This window comes from Nomascus leucogenys, chromosome 6 (genome assembly GCF_006542625.1).
Source record: "Nomascus leucogenys isolate Asia chromosome 6, Asia_NLE_v1, whole genome shotgun sequence".
Classification (NCBI taxonomy): Eukaryota; Metazoa; Chordata; class Mammalia; order Primates; family Hylobatidae; genus Nomascus; species Nomascus leucogenys.
Window position 1 is genome coordinate 98,704,547 of NC_044386.1, and position 21,290 is coordinate 98,725,836.

General features: G+C 42.8%; 1 pseudogene; it reads left to right on the forward strand.

The window, feature by feature from the left end:
* The first annotated feature begins 18,899 nt into the window (after nt 1–18,899).
* On the forward strand, nt 18,900–19,793 carry LOC100598620 (annotated as a pseudogene).
* The last annotated feature ends 1,497 nt before the right edge of the window (nt 19,794–21,290 follow it).

Genomic DNA, 21,290 nt, shown 5'->3' on the forward strand with positions numbered 1-21,290 from the left:
GGTTGACAAGTTGGTGCTGGCCATCAGCTGGAAATTCAGCTGGGACTGTTGGCTGGAACATTTAACATGACTTCCTCATGGGGCTGCTTAGGCTTCCTCACAGCATGGTGGCTGAGTTCCAAAAAAACCAGTGTACCTGGAATACCAGCAAGAATATGTATTACTTTCTATCACGTAGCTTTGGAAGTCAAAGAGCACATCTTCCATTTTTGTCACAAATCCAGATTTAAGAGAAAGAAATCACAGACCCCATTTTATTATGGGAGAGATGCCAAAATCACAGAGTAAGAAGACCATGTGGGAGGGGAGATGTTGTTGCAGTCATCCTTGGAAAACATAATCTGCCATACATTAATCGTGGCAGCCAAGTTTTATAGCTTCTAAAGAGCCTGACCTCTTATTTTTTTTTTCAGTTAAATGAGCTTTGAGTTATTAAAATCTAAGCCTATGCCAGAATTTTATACTTTTAACAATGATTTTAAAGAATTTTAGCAGTTCTAAGTTAAAATAGGCAATCTCTATCCAAGTGCTTTCCAACATTCTTTCCTATCATGGCACACACAGAAAACATTTGCCTTGCACATAAAGGTAAACTGGAGGGAATTTTGGAACATTTAAGGGGCTAGGTGAATAAATTCGTTATATTTTCTCTATAATATATAATTAGGATGAGTGAAATAATAGAAAATATCACAAAAAATACTAAATATTAAATTTATATGAAACTTATAAATAAAAATTATCAAATTTCTTAATGAGAAACTTGAGTTTGCATCTACCTTTTTTAAAAAAAATCAGATTTTATACCTGAAATGGCTCTATGCAATCCCTGATTATGATTTTTAAATTCAATACATACTGACTAGAAATTTTCCCACCCCAGTAAATGATAAAAAATTAAGAACAATGTTCATCATTTGAAATTATGCTTGGGGGATCAGATGGCCCTTTCTTTTCTTTCTTTGGCACTTGCAGTGTTGACATTTCTTTGGATATTGTGAAAGAATTTTGAATCCAGTCAACTTTTCTTTATGAAGTTTTAGAAAATAATCATAAGGCTCTACTTTGCAAATGTGTATGCCTTGGTAGAGCAGTCACCCTGAAGATGGCTGGGATGCCACACAAGCTCCTTGCTGGGGACATAGGACGTGCAAATCAATGTCTTTTCCTCCAGGGACAGAAAAGCGGAACGACTCCAAGCAAATCCCTTGTGTCCCTAATTCAGAAAGCCCTGAGTCATCTTTCTGGAAAACAGCTGTGCTTATAAAAGTTAAAAAGCAGTGGTGCAGTCTAGCAATTGGACACTAGAGGGTGGACACTTGAAGCTTTGATTTTGTGATATTCTGGAGGGCACAGTTTACTTTAGTCAGGCCTGTCATTAGCTCAGTCATATACTAAAGATCACAGATATTTCATACAAAGATGTCTCCTATTCTTCCAGGCCTCAGTTGAGAGCCTGGACACATTTGTATGGTAGGAATATGATAGAGTAAAATAATGTTTATATTCTAAAGGGTTAATTCATCCGTCCACTCATTCATTCATTCATCTGTTTGTTCAGTCATTCTATTACCTATCCAGCCATTCATTCAAGAAACATTCACTGAACAGCTACTGTAATCAGGGTCCTTGCTGGTGCTGGGAGAGAAAAATGATAAGAACCCTCCCTCCCTGCCACTGAGACTTTCACAGTTTGGGATGAGAGATGTCTCATAAGTATAACAGCAAGCACCATAGAGTGTGATGCCCACTGTGGGAAGACAGAAACTCTGGGATTGTGTGAACTCAGAGGAGGTCACTGGCCAAGGGCTGGTGGCTGCACCAAAGGTGTTAGGATGTGTGGATGGCCCACTGTCTCCAGATCGTTCTGCCTGAATCCTACACAGTGGGGCCCAATCCCTGGGGCACATGCAGGTGGTCAGGCAACCCTTGGGAATGAACTTCCACAGTGAGAATGCCCCTTCAATCTGTAGGCACCCAGTTCCTCTCCCTCCCTCTCCATTGCCTGGACTCAAATCTAGGCCCTCTGCCTGGCATTCCTGTCCCTCTCCAGTGTGACTCCAGCTGGCCTTAGCAGCAGGACCTTTCCCTGCTCTGCTCTGCAACCTCATCTCTGGTCACATCTGGGGTCTCTGAGCATGAGCCTCACCTTCCTGCCTCCAGGTTTTAGAAAACTGAGCCAACAAGTTGGTGTTAGCATAAGTGGTTTATTAAGCAGTTGCAACTTATTAGGATATGAACATGAAATGAGTTGTTCTGTCCCCTGCCCCATTCCCCACAACTGCCCTGACTGTTGTTATGCTGTTTCTCTGGGTGGCAGCTGCCCTAATAATGGTACAGCCTACTTCCAGAAAGTCCAGTCACTTGCAATTCTGAAGTAGTCAGTCCTGGTCATTTTTAAATGTTGATCTCACTTCTATTTAAAGCTTTTCTCCTCTTTCTCCTCAGAGCAGGTGAGATTGGGAGCACTCATTGTTTGGGTTGGAGTCTGGCAGCTGGATTGGGGTGAGGGGCAGGGGCCTGGTTTGCTCTTACTGCCCCCTCCTCTCCCCATCCTGGCACTCTTTCTCTGGAGTAGATGCAGGAGGAGAGAGAGGAGGACAGGTTTTCCTCACACCCTGATTGCAGTTGATTCTTTCCTGGCCAGCACTGCCAAACCACCAACTACAGCTAGGTAGGATCCATTTTCTACCCTCTTAGAGACTGGTGGTCGGAGCTGGTGACCTTGACCTTCTGTCTTCCTGGCTGTGGTCCCCATGGCATCCCTTTTTCCAGAGAGTTCCTCCCAGCTCTGGTCATACAGGGGTAGATGAAAGTCTGGAGACCAAGCAGATACCTAACCAGGGAAACAAATCTAATCTTTTCATTTTGAAAGCACTCCCCCAGATTTAAATGTTTTCTTGGGAGAGACACCCTGTTTCCCACCCCCACAGGGAAGAGGAGGATGAAAGTCTCTCTCCTCACAAATATACTGTTTCCTGAATAGTGCCTGTCCCCATGTCCTGTCCTCCTCTCTGTCCAGGGGGCAAGGTAGGGGGAATTATAGGACTTAGTCTCCAAAATGACATCTCTAAATTGACCCTCTTACCCAATGGCTGACCCCATTGCTGGTAGTGCTCTGGACTTCCAATGTGGGGTAGGTGCCACCTTTTGTTCTCAAATGTCTCTTTTAGTTGACATTTCGGAGTGACAAGAAAACTCGAACCAGGCACCCTATTACACTGGAACACCCTTTTGTGAAGGAGTCCTCAGGGGCCATTTATGAAGAAGCCAAGACACCATCCCAGGCCTCCCAAGTTAAGGCACGGTGCTCTTGCTCCAGGCCAACCCTCTCTGTGGGATATTTGTGACTCAACCACTGCGGTGCTGCAGGAACAAGGTGTGTGAGCTGGGCTGGACTGGGCATGTGGTCATTACCATCACGCTAATAATTTGGGCCCCTTTAAAACACTAGTCTTGAGCTACTTTTCTCAAAGTTATTTAGAGGAGAGGCTGTGTTCTGATAAGGAAGGGCAGAGAAGAAGGATGGTCTGTGGCACAGCCTCATCTCTCTTGTATTTCATGCTTTAAATCTGCATAAGCCTCACTAGCAAAATGCACCCTGTCCTTGGAGGGCAATCTCCTGCTGTTGGAACACTCCCAGGGTCCTGAGAGCCTGGGGTAAAAGTGGGGTATGCTTGAGTTCTGCTGTTTGTTACAAGATGGCAAGGCACCCCAGCCCCACACTTTGCAGGGGCCTCATGGACGTTCTGAAGGCTCCTGTCCATTGGAACCTTGGACTTTGGACTTGATCTGGGGTTAGAAGGGGCTCTTTGTGTGATCTCAGGGTCTCTGCTTCTCCATCTAAAAAACAGCTGGGTGATTCCCGAAAACTTACAGCCAAAGCCCTGAGGCCCTCAAACTCTGAGCCTCTCTCTTGGTTTCCCTGCCCTCAACTACAGCCTCCACGTCTGGGCCCTGGACCCTGCCCCAGACCTCGGTCCTCTCTCCCCTGGGGGCTGCTTTGGCCCCCATTTACCTCCAGAACCAGCTGCATTGAGTGCGCCTGTAGCCTGGTGTCCCCCGTGTCTGCACCCTCACCCCCCAGACATTCTGCCTAGAGTTACTTAGATGCCCTCTATGACCAGGCGTAGCAGATCAGCCCCTTCTTCCTCTTCGTGTGCTCCATGTCCGAGCCTGACTCTGGACACCTTTAGCTGGTGACCTCTGGAGTTTTGTGGCCATCCACCCACCAGGCCACTATCTGTGGCCCTAACCTCTAGCCCTGAAGCAGGTCTATTTTGCTGCAGAAGCCCATGATGGGGCAGGGCCACTCACAGCATTGCAGGGAGCTGTATTGGGTGCTCAGCTTGAGGCTAACACATGCAGTGGCTCTTTCAAACCTGTCCAGCAGCTATGGCCTGCATTCCTGTGCCCTTCTGTGTCGTGGGATTGTACATCTACCATTCTGTGATAGCTCACATTCTTGATGACATCCTGTAGAACCTCTCATTGCAGAATATCCTGTAGTTCCCTTTGTGATTAACTGCAGTTAGAGCTGAAATTCTTCAGCCTCCCCATTTGTGTTATTAGGGGCTATAGAGCATTGGAGTTTTCCTTATCTACTGATGTGTCTGCTCAATGGGCACCTGTCCTCTAGCAGAGTCCCTTGTGCCAAGTTCAGGAGCCTTTGGTTCTGATTGCCTGGAGCTGGGACTCTCAGCAGCATGCCTGATTTTCTAGAAGAACCCAGACGACAAATCCTTCTGAACTGGGGGTAAATTACCTTTGCAGGCTGACTTTGTTCATCCCTCCTGATAAAGAGTCCTGCTGATTATTATGAGATGTAGGTTGTTAGGGTGACGGGAAAGGCTCTGAATTGGGCAGGGGTGGTGAATGATGCTGAAATGTCTTGGGAAAGCTTTTGCCTCTGAGCTGGGTTCAAAATTTCTCTTTGACTCTGCTCATAATGCTGGTGACTGTCTTGAGGTCAACAAAGTCTAAAGGAGCCAGACAGGCCTGTGATTCCCCTGCATTTACCTGGGGGCTCCAGGCAGAGAGGGCTGTGTTCATTGTCTTAAGACCTCCCATTATCCTTTCCTCTCTCTATCACTTTCTTTTCCCTCTTTCCTCAGCTCCCTCTAGGATGGGGTACCTACCCAGGAGAGTGTATATTCCAGCTTCCCATTCCCTGTTCTTTGGTTGCAGTTCCAGATATTCTGCAGTGTCCAGATGTGGGGGCCTGCTAAGGGAGCCTCCTGAATCAGCCCTGAGTAAGGAGTGTTTTTCTCAACCCCTCTGCAAACATCACCAGTCCTGAGAGGTGGATTATTCCATGTGAGTGTGCCACATATATTTAGTCCCTTCCATTCTGCATCCTAGCAGGAGGATGGGGCACTTTGGCAACCTCCGCCTCCCTGACTAGTCTTCTCTCTGGTCTCCCTTCCCCCTGCCCCACGGACAGTGATTCCCACCAGCCCTAGGACCTGCAGGAGCCCAGCCAGCCCTAAATGGCTTCTCTTTAATGACCTGCAGTGTTGCCATGGCAACAAGAGATTGTTTTAACCCCAAAAGTGTCTTCATTAAGCTTCATTTGGAACCTGCTTGAGCTGGAGTCTGCAAGCTGCATCTTTAGGCAAGTCCTATAACATCAAAGAGTCTCCTTGGGTGGGACTCAAAATTGAAAACCATCAGCCAGAGCTTCTAAGAAAATCCACCTAAACAGAGGGCCCTTATTTTGGGGGAGGGAAATTTGGGAACATTTCTGTTGTCGAAGCAGCTTCTCTAGGCTCCATTTCATGACTCTGCATACAGCAGGTGCCCTATTGATGCTGGTTGACTTGAGTGGGTTGGCCTTGAGCACCAGCCTGCCTTCTCCACTGATTCCCCAGAAGCGATTAGGGTGTCCCCACCCTTAATTAGTCAGCCAGCTAGGTGCCAGTGACTACGCCAGGCACTGAAGTGGGGGCTGCAATAAAGCAGGCAGGAATCCCGCCCTCAGGGGGCTTAGGGCAGTGGGAGAGTGAGGGCACCACTCCATGGCCTGCACAGAAGGCCAAAAACTTCAAGAAGCTTCCAGAAAAAGCACAGCTCCTAGTGAGACCCTCCCCTGCTCAGAATATTCCATGACATTCACTGATCACAAGAGATAGTCTAAACTCCTCATCTTGTCAATCAAGTTTCTTCAAGCATTGAGTTGTTTTTTTACCCTTTAGTTTCCATTTTTATTTTAGTATACCGTTACACAGAAATTGCACTAATGTATAAACGTTATAAGCTGTACACAGTTTATGAATTTGTTCTCTGTATAAACCCCAATTCTTACACACACACGTGCCCATATAGCTGCCACCCGGGTCAAGATAAATTTTGAGGGACAGAGTGAAATGGCTCTAGATTATATGCTGTCCTTCCCCCTGCTTTTCAATTAAGTCTAAAAGTGATGTGGTTAGGAACAGATGATGCTTATTCTGGATTCGTTTCACATTTTTTCCTGTAAAAAATGTGGCAAAGACATAACATGAAATCTGCCCTCAAATGTTTAAGTGTACAGTGTAGTTAACTATAAGCCCAATGTTATATAGCAGATCTCTAGAACTTTTTCTTTTTTTAAATAATTATTATTTTTTTTGAGACAGAGCCTTGCTCTCTTGCCCAGGCTGGAGTGCAATGGCCCAATCTAGGCTCACTGCAAACTCCACCTTCCGGGTTCAAGTGATTCTCGTGCTTCAGCTTCCCAAGTAGCTGGGATTACAGGCATGCGCCACCACGCCCGGCTAATTTTTGTATTTTTAGTAGAGGAAGGGTTTCACCATGTTGGCCAGGCTGGTCTCAACATCCTGACCTCAAATGATCCACCCACCTCAGCCTCCCAAAGTGCTGGGATTACAGGCGTGAACCATCATGCCTGGCCTGTTTTGTTTTGTAGAGACAAGCTCTCACTATATTGTCCAGGCTGGTCTCAAACTCTTGGGCTCAAGCAATCCTCCCACCTCAGACTCCCAAAGTGTTGGGATTACAGGCATGAGCCACCATGCCTGGTCTCTAGAACTTTTTTTTCTTGCATAACTAAACTCTGCACTCACTGGGCAACAACTCCCATTCTGCTTCCCCTTTGGCAGTCACGATTCTACTTTCTACTTCTATGTGTTTGCCTACTTTAGAGACCTCATATAAGTGGAATCCTGCAGTATTATCTTTCTGTAACTGACTTGATTCATTTAGCATAATTCCTCCAGGTTCATCCACCTTGTCGCAAGGCAGGATTTCCTTCTTTTAAGACTGAATAACATTCCATTGTATGTATATACCACATTTTGTTTATCTATTTATCCCTTGATGAACATTTAGGTAGTTTCCACCTCTTGGTTATAGTGAATAATGCTGCAGTGAACATGGGAGTGCAAATAGCTCTTTCGAGATCCTGTTTTCAATTCTTTAAATAAATACTCGGAAGTAGTATTGCTGGATCATATGGTAGTTCTATTTTCAACTCTTTGAGGGACCGCCATACTGTTTACCACCACGGCCGTACCAATTTACATTCCCACCAACAGTGCACAGGGATTCAAATTTCTCTGCATTCTCAACAACACTCATTATTTTCTAATTATTCATTATTTGATCACTAATTATTTGATAATGACTGTTCTAATGGGTGTGAGATGATGTCTTACTGTGGTGTTGATTTGCATTTTCCTGATGATTAGCAATAATTAGGTGATTTCATACACCTGTTGGTCATTTGTATGTCTTCTTTGGAGAAATGTCTATTCAAGTCCTCTGCCCATTTTTTAAATCAGGTTATTTGGTTTTTGGCTGTTGAGCTGTAGGGCTTCCTTATATCCATGTTTGTACTTTATTGCTACCTCCCTGAAGCAACCTTTTCACTCCTGAGAGAAGTGAGAGATTGAGGTGATGGCTAAATCACATGGCCAGCAGTAGGGTTGGAGTTCCAACTCCTTCTTGTTAAAGCCCAGGCCATCGTGAGCAAACTTGTCCTTCTAATGGGCAAGTCAAGAAACCTAGAGGCTGGGCACAGGGTGAGGAGGGTGGGGTGAGGCTGTTCTGGTCCTGGGGCTCCAGTCGATATTGCCGTGCACGTGATCCCAGACAGCTGGGTTTCCTTTTTCCAAGTGCAGTCTACCCAAGGCTGAACTGTTGGAAGCTGTGCAGGGACAGGGCAGCAGCTGTGGAGGAGGAATGACAGAGAAACTGCAATGACACCTTTGATTCCTTGAAAATAAATGCCTACGTAAAAGGGATGTGTGAAACTCTCAAAGGAGCATATGGCTGGAGGTTGTGCAGCAGGGTTGGGGGCGTGGGGCAGGATTTGGAATACATGGCCATTGATGAAGGGTGTTTTCAGGGATGCCGAGGTGGAATGAATAACGGGAAGAGAAACGAGGTTAACCTAGCATGGCTTGTTCTTGACGAACATGCGCTGGTTCCTAGTAATCACCAAAAGTGCCTAGTAGCTATTAATCTCACAGATAGGTCTGGAATCTTGCTGAAATTGGTATCACATTTGCAGGGCCATAGTGGTAGCACCCTCCTAAGTCTTTTTTTTTTTTTTTTTTTTTGACAAATGGGACGACCACTTAGTAACAGGGTGGCTTTGGGCAAGTTACTAAACTCTGTGTGCTACAGTTTCTTTCTGTGTAAAATGGAGATGATCGTAACACCTACCTCATAGTGTTTTTGGAAGAACTAACTAAGAGAATGCATCAAAATCCCTTAGCAGTGTGCCTGGCCCATAGGAAGGGTCTAGTAAGTGTTACCTATTATGGTGATTATTGTTGTTATTACTGGTTACTGAGAGCAGTTTCGTGATCTCACTTGCGAGATTTTTAAATTCCATTCAACAGTTCCTGAGCTTGATCTCTGGACCAGGGGCTGTAATAGGCATGGTCAGGGTGGAGAATAGTATAGGACAAGCTTCTTGCTCTATGGAATCACAGGGTCTAGAGCAGGTGATAATTACACAGGTAAATACCTTGAATTCCAGGTAGATGGTAATAAACGTTCTGGGATAGAGGAATAAACAGAGAACAAGGGCTGGGGGCAGCATCCCTGTCCCCACTCTGAGTGGGGCTGATACAGAGAATCTACCTGTCTGTCTTTTTTTTTTTTTTTTTTTTTTTTGGAGTGACAATATTTCTGCGTCTCTGCTGATCAAGCTGACATACAGCCAAGCTGCAGCTCACCAGTTTGGCTCAGTTATTTTTGGAATGGTCCTGTAATAGTTTTGCTTATATGAGTGCGGGGAAAGCTTAAAAAATGTCTTTTCTAACCTACAGTATGCCTCCTGATGTACCCAGAAACACTAATTGGATGCCAAGAGCTTGCTTTCCTGCTGAAGAAAATGTCAGGCTCTAATAATATTCCATTATTAGGCCCACATAATTTCCTGCCTGGACAATTCTAACAGCTTCCTCACTGGTCTTCCTGCTTCAAATACATTCCTTATGGCCTATCCTCAACTTTACTGCAGTGCAATTGCCATTTCTGTACTCAGAGGATTTTAGTGGTTCCTTGTTATGTGGGTCTGGGAACTAAGGGGTGGAGGGAGGAGTGCTCCTACTTACATTACTCCCAGTTAGGGAATGTCTGCATCCTGTTCCCACAAGTTTGGAGTCTGTGAGTCTAGAGGTCTTGACCTCAGGTTGGGGAAATGATTCCATCAAGGACTCTACAAGTCCCATTAAATTTCATATTATGGCTGCTGCATGGTCACTGTGGGCAATTTGTGCTGACAGAAAAAGAAAGGAGTCACCATTCTAGCTGTGGTAATTGACTTTGATTAGGCAAAAATAAGGCTGCTGTCATCCAAAGGGGAGCAGAGAAAAATGTGTTTGAGACCAAAGTGATCCACTGGGGCTTCTCTTAGTACTCCCCTGCACAATCTTCATGAGAAATGGTCAAGCATTGCTGCCACAGCTTGAGAAAGACATAATGACTTGGGGTTTAGACCACAGGTAACCCACAAAAGGCAAAATACCTAGATCAGAAGTGCTCACCAAGAGTGAGGGGACTTCTCATAATGCATAATAGAGAAAGAAGATAATAAGGACCAGTCATGATCTTGAGACCAGTGGCAATGGCAAACCTATAGTCCACCCAATTACTTTATTTTTGTACCTTTCCCCCAGGAAAAGAGGCCAACCAGAATCCTGAAGGAGCTGCTCTCAAGACTTCTACAAAACAAGTGGATCTGAGTGGCACAAGGGGTAGACTGTAGTGGATGCTGTCATTTGCCAGCCAGATTTCTCCCACCTTCAAGACTGAAGCACTTAAGTCTTCTGGCACAGGGAATGTTGAATGTTAGCAGCTTTCAGCTAAGTCCCTCTTCCCAGTGATTGTCTTTGGCTAATCATAATTATGCCCTTATCTATTTAGGGATCCCATTACAAATCCTTTTATTAGGCCATCACATGCATTTACCCATTTTACTTAAAATGCTAAATACATGAAATTTCTTTGCAAGCTGTAAGTTATCTGATGCTTTTAAAGGATGTCAACAAGGTCAGGATTAAGGAATGGCCATTGCTGGTCATCTCTGGGCTGGCTGTCACACCTACTTCTAAATTAACACTCCTGGCTCTCAGGAGACCTGCAGGCTCTTTTCTCATTCCTGTCACAAGAGCATTTACGTTCCCTTTTTCTCACTCTCCCCACCTACACCTTTAAAACCTCTTCTTTGGAACAGCAGACTTTACCTCCCACTCCAGACAGGTTTCTGTGCTAATCTTAATTTGGCAATCATCACTACAAATTGGATGTCTATTCAGCACCTCCTACACCTCTCTATTAACTCCAGTACATTAACAAATACCAAAATATTCATGTAAAAATATTTCTCCCTTTAGAGAACGTTGTACTTTATTCCAGGTTCCTCTGTTTAATGCCATCTGATAAGAGCTGACTATAGATTTAATTATAATTTTACTGTAATCTGACGTTTCTCTGTCAGACATGCAGTGAAAAGAACTTGGAGCTGGGACCAAGAGAGGAGACAGGTGTGGAAAGATGGTGGAGTACAGAGGAACACATAAATTCCCTCTCCATAAAATTAATAAAAAAACTGAAATAGGAGACGCACCAGCAAGGAATAAATTGGTAGCATTCAACTAAATAAAGGATTATAGGTTTTACCATAAATTTGAAAGGTATCATCAGAGATAGAAGCTTCTAGAAGTCAAAGCAGAGGCTTTCTCCACTGTTACAAAGCAGCACTTCTGCCACACATCTCACTCTGAAACTTCTATTTGAAGGGAACTGATGGGAATAGGTGAGTGGGAAGCCTAGGAGAAAGGTGTGGAGTGTTTCTTCTAGGTCAATGCTTCTCAACAAGGGAAGACATTTGGCAATGTCTGGAGACATTCTTGGTTGTCACAACTGGAGGTATGGAGGGTGCTACTGGCATCTGGTGGATAGAGGACAGGGATGCTGCTAGACATCCTGCAATGCACAGGACAGACAGTGCTCCACAACAAAGAATTATTCAGTCCCAGATGTCAATAGTGTCAAGGTAAAGATCCTGCCTTAGATGTAGAAGCCCTTATCTTCATTCTGCAGATAAACTGTATTGACTAGGAGAGGAGGAACCATTTTGTTTTTCTATGACTATTTACTCTATGTTTAACTGGCTATTTGAACAGTATATATCAACTGAGTAAAAACCCAGCTATCAGAAATTTTTCTTTGTCTTTGGTTTTTGATAGTTTGGTTATTATATATCTCGGTGAACTCCTTTCTGGGTTGGATTTAACTGGAGATCTCTGTGCTTCCTGTACCTGGATGTTGGCATCTTTTCCTATATTTGGAAAGTTTTCAGCTGTTATTTTTTAAAATATGCTTTCTGGCTCTTTTTCTCTCTTTTCTCCTTCAGCAACTTTTATTATGTGACCGTTGGGTCTCTTGATGGTATTCCATAATTCCTGGAGGCTTCCTTCATTCTTTTTTTATTCTTTGACTGGATAATTTCAAATGTCCTATCTTCAAGCTCACTGGTTCTTTCTTCTATTTAATCAAGCTTTCTGTTGAAGCTTTCTATTAAAATTTTCAGTTCAGTTATTATATTTTTATCTCTATAATTTCTATTTTTTATTGTTTCAATTTCTCTGTTAAATTTCTCATTTTGTCTGTGTATTCTTTTCCAAATTTCATTTAATTTTCTCTGTATATATTCTTTTAGTTCCCTGACCTTCTTTAAGAGGGTTATTCTGAATTATTTTTCAGTCATTTTATAGATCTCCATTTCTTTGGGGTCCATTGTTGCAGCTTTAGTAGGTTTTTCTGGATATGTCATGATTCCCCGATTTTTTATAATTCTTGTGTCCCGTTATGGTTTGAGCCCTCTAAAATTCATACAGAAACTGAATTCCCAATACCAATAATATCAAGAGCTGTGGCCTTTGGGAATTGATTAAGTCATGAGGGCTTTGTCCTCATGAATGAGATTAGGACCCTTATAAAAGGGCTTGAGCTTGAAGGGAACATCCCCTTGCCTTTCTGCCTTCTGCCATATGAGGACACAGCAACAGGCACCATCTTGGAAACAGACAGCAGCCCTCACCAGAAACCAATGCCAGCATCTTGATCTTAAACTTCACAGCCTCCATATTCACAGCCTGCTAATTTTTGTATTTTTAGTAGGGACAGGGTTTCTCCATGTTGGCCAGGCTGGTCTTGAACTCCTGACCTCAAGTGATCCACCCCCATCAAGCCTCCCAAAGTACTGGGATCACAGGCATGAGCCACAGTACCAAGCTCTATGGTGCTTCTTAAACTGTTTCCAGAGATGGGAGAATCTTACACCACACTATACCAAAATCTGATACAAATGAAAGATAGAAAAAAGAAGGGAAAAAAGAAGAATTTACAGATTGATCTCAATTATGACAACCAATGCAAAAATCCTAAATAAAATATCAGCAGAGAGAAAGCATAAGACACTAAAAGAAAGATACACAAAGATAAAAAAGCCCAAGAATGTAAGCATGGCTCAATACTAGAAAATCTGATGCCAAAGAATGCATTTGCCATTGCTCAATCTTCATTTCAGGTTTTTAAAAAAATTAATAAAATAGATATTAGTGGTTACTTCCTTAGCATTACAAAAATTTATAATCCTCCACCCCAAACAATCACAACTTAATGTAAAAAGCCAAAAGCATTCCCATTAAAGTCAGAAATAAGACCTCCTATTATCATACATGAGAAAGACATAAGAGGTAAAAAATTTGGAAAGGAAAAAGCATCTGGTTATAAATTTATATCAAAAATCAAACCTTCATTATTAGTAACCAGTTAGAAAATTTAACAGAAGATGTGTTAGTCCATTCTTGCATTACTATAAAGAAATACCGGAAGCTGGGAGGTTATAAAGAAAAGAGGTTTAATTGTCTCACAGTTCTGCAGGCTGTACAAGAAGCCTGGCACCAGCATCTGCTTGTCTTTTGGGCAGGCCTCAGGGAGCTTACATCATGGTTGATGGTGAAGGGGAGCCAGTGGTGTCACATGGTGAGAGCAGAAGCAAGAGAGAGAGAGGGGAGGTGCCATACACTTCTAAACAACTGGATCTCGCATGAATTCAGAGGAAGAACTCACTCACTCGTCGCCAAGGGGATGGTGGGTGCTAAGCCATTCATGAGGATCTGCCCCCATGATACAATTACCTCTCACCAGGACCCTCCTCCAACACTTAGGTATTACATTTCAACATGAGATTTGGAGGGGACAAATACCCAAACCATATCAGAAGAAAAGATGCCTTTTACCATAGAAACAAACAAAATATTTAGCGACAAATCTAATAATCAATGTTAGGGCCCTATGCTAAAAACTTTAAATTCCTATTAAAAGCCAGAAAAAATATTTCAGTCAGTGAAAACCTCCCTTGTTTTTCTTTAGAAGAGTACTCAATAGAGCAGTTTCAATTTCTGAATGTAATCTCTAAATTCAGTGTGTTTCCAATCCAATTACCAAGAGAATTTTGTTTGAAATTTGGTAAGTTAAACTAAATTTTATCTGGTAGAATGAAGACATAATTGGAATCAGAAAAAAAATTAAAAAATAAGAATAATGAACATGACTATGATACTATCAGGTATCAAAACATTGTCATAACCCACACAATAAAATACAAAAACAAAAGCAAAATGAAAACATTGTTTAAAGCTACAGATATTTAATACAATATAATTTTAGGGCAGAAATAAACTAAGAGACCAGTGTGAGAAAATAGAGAGTCCAAAAATGAATTCAAGCACATATGGGAATTGAGTATTTGATTAAAATGGCATCGTTAAATTTATCAGCAAGGATGGGTTATTCCATAAACGGTGTTGAGAAAACTGGTTAGTTATTTGAAGGGGGAAAAATTGGATTTCTTACCTCATTCTTCATGTGCAAATAAATTCCATATGGATCCAAGAGTTAAATATAAAAATGAAACCATTAAAGCTAAATTAAAAGAATGATTACAGAGTAGTTCGCATAACTCTGCAAACAAATTTTAAAACTTGGATAAGAACAAAGGTGAATTTTTACAGCCTTAAGAGTATGTTAAAAAAACACTAGGAGACATATCCTCCCAGGGGACTGTGGGCCGAAAGAAGGCCTGCCAGGTGGATCATGAAGGCTGAGTTGAGGCCAGGTAGGCAGACTGGTGGGAATGTGTTCCAGCACAAGCTGGCCCCTAAAATGCCCTTCCCCATCATCCTTTGTCAAGCAAGATCCACTTTCCCAGCTATTCCCTGAAGCAGACATGCATGTAGTAAATAGTAAGCACAAATAGTTAGCAAGTACTAATACTGCTAAAAGACAACCTGAAAACACAAACAAATCAGCTGTTAAAAATGACAAGAGGCCAGGCACGGTAGCTCATGCCTGTAATCCCAGTACTTTGGGAGGCCGAGGCGGGCGGATCACGAGGTCAGGAGATCGAGACCATCCTGGCTAACACGGTGAAACCCCATCTCTACTAAAAATACAAAAAATTAGCCAGGCGTGGTGGTGGGTGCCTGTAGTCCCAGCTACTCGGGGGGCTGAGGCAGGAGAATGGCATGAACCCAGGAGGCGGAGCTGAGAGTGAGCCGAGATCACGTCACTGCACTCCAGCCTGGGCAACAGAGTGAGACTCTGCCTCAAAAAAAAAAAAAATGACAAGAAATAAAGAGGTTAGAAAAATGACTAATTGCCCACAAATGTCCAGGATACAGGATGAATATCAGGCATAATCAATTAGGAAATTTACAGCTAAAGAGATTGCATTCACAGTAACAAAATGTATTAACTACTTTGGAATAAACCCAGTGCAGGATGTTTGTGACCCAGGTAGAGAAAGCCGTACTACTTTTGATTCCTAAAGGAGACCAAAATAAATAGAGAATTTTATTCTCCTGGCAAGTGGGAACAATAGTGTTAAGATACTGGTTCTCCTCACATCCATTTATAGGTCACGTGTGGTCCTATTGCAGTGTGTCTGGTTTTGCAGCACTGTTGTACATTTGCAGCACCATTCCAAGTTGCTTCTATGCAGCTGACCAGACTACCAGGTCTGGTAATTCCAGGTGGAGGTAGCCTTTGAGTAAATCTCTGCTTGTTTAATCCAGTGGTTCTCAAATTTGAGCATGCACCAGAATCACCTGGAGGCTTGTTAAAACTCAGATTACTGAGCCGTATACCCAGAATTTCTGATTCAGTAGGCCTGAGTGGTACCCAATAAGTTGTATTTCTAACAAGTTCCCAGGTGCTGTTAATGCTGCTAGTTGGCAAACTCGACTTAGAGAACCACTGGATTAGTCAAATGTCAATGTAATGGAGAATCGGCAGAGCAGTCTGGACTCCAGGGCTCTTGGGATCCCCTTTAAATCTAGACAAATTTCCAGCTTAATCGCAGTAACTTTCAGCGGGAGCCAGGCCTGGCAGGTGACTGTCATTTTTAACTGCCTTCTTTCTATACTTTGTCAGTGGGGAAGTATTGGAAGAGCAAGAAAGCAGCAGAGTTGGCTGTGCGTGCGTGTGTGCGTGTGTGCGTGTGTGCATGTGTGCGTGTGTGTGTGTGTGTGTGTGTGTGGCCAAGCACTTGAGATTTCAAGGCTCATGGGATTTAGACACAAATTCCTGAAAGTAAGTGCTAGCCTTTATGTCCTCTATGTAGCCCAGTAAATCCTAATCTAAATCTCCACTGCCTCTCTTGAAACTTGACAGAATAGTATGCCTGGAAGAATAAATGGCCAAGAATAAGAAACAAGTCTGACAGGGGTTGGGGGAGGAGAGGTAGGGAGGATTTATCTGCCTTTTATAAAAACCTGTTTTAAAGCAATAGTAATAAAAACAGCTGAAGTGCAGTCATAAAGAGAAAACTGTATATAAATCATACAAAAAGGACCCAGAATTAGATCAAATTATATGAAAGGTGGCTATAACGTGTGAAGAGCTGAACATCAGTAAGCAATATGGAAGGAAAATTTAATAAATCATGTTGAAACACTGAGGATTGAATTTGAAAAAGGAATTAGATTCACCGAATCTAATTCTGCTCACCGAAATTAAAGATAAATAAAGATGATAAATCATAGAGAAAAAAGGTTAATAGTACACAATTTGCCATTTGCCATACTTCTTTGGAAGTGTAGGAGAAGTGAAAGAGAGCACTTGGGGAGTGACTCCCAGACGTCAAAAACATTAGTATCTTTCTCATTTCATCCCTACAGCAGCCCTGTGAGACAGCTATTACTCTCTACTCTCAGATATGGAAACTGTGGCTTGAGAAATCAAATTATTTTCTCAAAGTCAAATAGGGAGCAATCAGAAGAGCCTCAATCTGTCTGACTCTCATCCTGGGCTGCCCAGTGACTGCCAAGCAGTCAGGGTGCAGGGGAGGCATGGCTGCCCAGTTCAGAAGATGAAGCCCCAGTGCCAGTCCAGTCCTAGAGGGGCCAGGGATGGTGGGAAGAGGAACAAGATAGAATCAAGGTTGAGGGCGAGGCAGCAACCCAGTGGTATGAACTTGGTGAGCCTAGCAAGGGCGAAAGGCAGTAAATGCATTCCAGGGGCCGTGGGGGCACCCAGGGAGCTGCCTGAAACAGAGGGAGGATGAGCTGCTGGGTTCCAGGGAAGGTTGGATGTTTGATGGAGATACTGGGGGGCATATATGAGCCAGAATTTGTCATCCACCTGAGTTGCTCCTTAAACATCCAATCTGATATGGTTTGACTGTGTCCCTACCCAAATCTCATCTTGAATTGTAATTCCCATAATCCCCAGGTGTTGTGGGAGGGACCAGGTGGAAATAATTGAATCATGGGGGTGTTTTCCCCCTATCCTGTCCTCGTGATAGTGAGTTAGTTCTCATGAGATCTGATGGTTTTATAAGGGTTTTTTTCTCCCCTTTTTGCCCAGCACTTCTCCTTGCTGCCACCATGTGAAGAAGGATGTGTTTGCTTCACCTTCCACCATGATTGTAAGTTTCCTGAGGCCTCCCCAGCCCTGTGGAACTGTGAGTCAATTTAATCTCTTTCCTTTATAAATTACCCAGTCTCGGGTATGTCCTTATAGCAGCGGGAGAATGGACTAATACACAATCCCATCTGCCCAGACATAACCCTGGCACCCCTTTCATGAGGGGCCTGCAGAAGTCATGTGGTGTCACAAAAGAGCAGGTTCACTGGGTCAAGGAAATGGGTTTAATTGTTTGTCTGCCACTTTCTAGATGTGTGGCTTTGATCCAATAATCGAATCCCTGTTAGTTTCCTCAGTTGTACGTCAGGATAACAATGCCTACCTCACAGAATTCATGTGGAGATTACAGGAGACAAGTCAGGAAAAACACCAAGCTTAATAAATGGTGCAGAGTAGACATTCAATCAATATTTGTTGAATAAGTGAATGCATTATATATATCTATATGTATACATATTTCACTGTATATATTTACTCATTAGCTATGGAGGGGGTTTATCTAGCTAGTTCTGCTTGGAAGACAAGAATTTTTCATCAGTTTTAGCTGAAACATTCCAATTTAGGAAACTGAGTCAAGCCATATCACTGTGCATTAATTATAAGTTGTGATTCCAGCAACCTGTAGGAAGATGAGAAAATGGTCCAGTACCTGCAGTTTTCCACAGCAACAAATGTACCTCTGACAGTTTCCATAATCACCACCCCTTTCAATTGCTTGGGCCTTCATTGCTTACAAAGAGCTGCTCACACCCATGATCACATGTAACTCACCTTCAAGGATGATCGCGTTATTCCATTTTGTAGATGAGAAAATTAAGGCTCTAAGAGGTGAAAGAACTTGCTTAGATCATGCCTGGTGGTTGGTGGCAGAGAAGTTGGAATCTCTGGGATGTGCCTAAATTGATTATTACTACAGCATGTGCTTGGTTACTTTGTTAAAGGCATAAAGGATGAATTCAAGGAGGATCCTGCCTGGTGTCATCTGCCTCTGGCTCCCCTGAACCCCTCAGGTAGAGGTTCTGAGGGTCCCATCTATATATTACAGCCTATCCCTGTTCCAGAGCCAGTTTGGAAGGAGACAGAGGAGAGAAGCAGCCTCAATCCTGTAGACTTATGGGGCCACAGGAACTATTTCCATAATATCATTGCATCCTGGGACCTGATAGCCCAGCCAGCTGTCATCTACTTGGAAGCCATGGAGATGTGGCCAGAGAACTTGGGTCAAGTCCAGCTCAGGGGTGGTGGTGTTTATCTGGAGTGACAAGATGTTATACAGGTGAGGAAAAAACCTACTATTGATTTTTTTTGTGAAGAGACGAAGACTGAGTGGTTGTGGCCGTGTTGATGACCCCGAGCAGCAGTTGGCTTCTCCACGTAGAACCCGGGAGTAGGAGACTCAGAATCGAATCTCTTCTCCTTCCCTCCTCCCGCTTTCAGCTTTGTGAGAGACCTTATCAACAAATGCAATGGCCAGCAACGTTACCAACAAGACAGATCCTCGCTCCATGAACTCCCGTGTGTTCATTGGGAATCTCAACACTCTTGTGGTCAAGAAATCTGATGTGGAGGCAATCTTTTTGAAGTATGGCAAAATTGTGGGCTGTGCTGTTCATAAAGGCTTTGCCTTTATTCAATATTTTAATGAGAGAAATGCCCAGGCTGCTGGAGCAGGAGAGGATGGCAGAATGATTGCTGGCCAGGTTTTAGATATTAACCTGGCTGCAGAGCCAAAAGTGAATGAGGAAAAGCAGGCGTGAAACGATCTGCAGCGGAGATGTGTAGCTCCTCTTTTCACTTGGACTATGACTCTTAAGGTGATTATGATGATATGATGTACAGTTACTCAGTACGTGTGCCTCCTCCTCCTCCTATTGCTTGGGCTGTAGTGCTCTCGAAACGTCAACGTGTATCAGGAAACACCTCACGAAGGGGCAAAAGTGGCCTCAATTCTAAGAGTGGACAGCAGGGATCTTCCAAGTCTGGAAAGTTGAAAGGAGATGACCTTCAGGCCATTATGAAGGAGTTGACCCAGATAAAACAAAAAGTGGATTCTCTCCTGGAAAACCTGGAAAAAACTGAAAAGGAACAGAGCAAACACGCAGTAGAGATGAGGAATGATAAGTCAGAAGAGGAGCAGAGCAGCAGCTCCATGAAGAAAGATGAGACTAATGTGAAGATGGAATCTGACGGGGGTGCAGATGACTGTGCTGAGAAGGCGGACCTACTGGATGATGATGATAATGAGGATGGGGGATGACCAGCTGGAGTTGATAAAGGATGTTGAAAAAGAGTCTGAGGAAGGAGAGGATGACAGAGACAGCACCAATGGCATGGATGACTCTTAAGCACATAGTGGGGTTTAGAAATCTTATTCCATTATTTCTTTACCTAGGCACTTGTCTAAGATCAAATTTTTCACCAGATCCTCTCCCCTAGTATCTTTGGCACATGCTCACTGTCCTTCCCATCCTTGTCCTTTCCATGTTTATTAATTCATATTGCTCTGCGCCTAGTCCCATTTTCACTTCCTTTGGCACTCCTAGTAGTTTTGTTAAGTCTTACCTTGTAATTTTTGCTTTTAATTTTGATACCTCTTTATGACTTAATAAAAAGGATGTACGGTTTTTATCAACTGTCTCCAAAATAATCTCTTGTTATGCAGGGAGGACAGTTCTTTTCATTCATACATAAGTTCAGTAGTTACTTCCCTGACTGCAAAGACAATCTTATTTAGTTGAGTAGCTCCTGAAAGCAGCTTTGATTAGAAGTATGCGTGTTACACCCCCACATTAGTGTGCTGTGTGGGGCAGTTCAACACAAATGTAACAATGTATTTTTGTGAATGAGAGCTGGCATGTCAAATGCATCCTCTAGAAAAATAATTCGTGTTATAGTCTTAAGATTTGTTTTCTAAAGTTGATACTGTGTGTTATTTTTGTGAACAGCCTGATGTTTGGGAACTTTTTTTCCTCAAAATAAACAGGTCCTTATGAAACCAGGAATTTGGAGGGAAAAAAACCCTGTTTTTAAAATTTTTGTATTTTATTATTGTTTACTTCAAACTCTTTGTTTTACAGAGTCCTCCACAAAACCCCCAGAATGTACTAGATATATTTTTCTTGAAGTCATAATCATTATGCCTACCAACATAACACTACTCAAACTCTATTTCATTGAGATGCATATTGCATTGAGGAGTCAAATAACTTGACAGAGAGTGGAGATTGTTTTTCAAAACGGCTTTTACATCCTAATGAAAGTTTGGGAAGTATACCCTGTCTGTCTTTTCATCAGTGCTTTGTGGTCCAGCTGGCACCCTTTTTGAAGTTTTTGTTGTGTGCTAAATTGTTTTGTCCTTAAATAGGAGAGGCTCAAAAACATTAGGATTTCAGGAAAATTGCAACAGCTGGAAAATGGAACCCCTGCTTTCTTCTATTTTGTCCTCTTAATTACTCTTTATAGCCCCAGTTACCTTCTGAATTCTGAAGTGTTACCCCAATGTTACTGAAAACAAGAAAACTCTTATTTCCTGATATTCCATAGTCTGCCTTTCCAGGTGATTGAGAACATAGAGAATGTTACACATTTATTTTACCCTAAATAATCTTTTACTCATATTAGCTAATCTTTGTGTTTTCTCTCAACTTTATTAATTGCAGTGATTGCATTTTTAGCATCCAGTCTTCTTAAGATGAATACATTAAACAGCTACCAGTGTTGTGATACCTCATCCTTGAAAGGCCTAGTTCATTTGTGTTTTATACTTCAGTTTTTCCAGCACAGCAGAAAATGGCATTTACAATTTTTGTGCACACAAACCTTGGATTCACCTATAAAGTTTC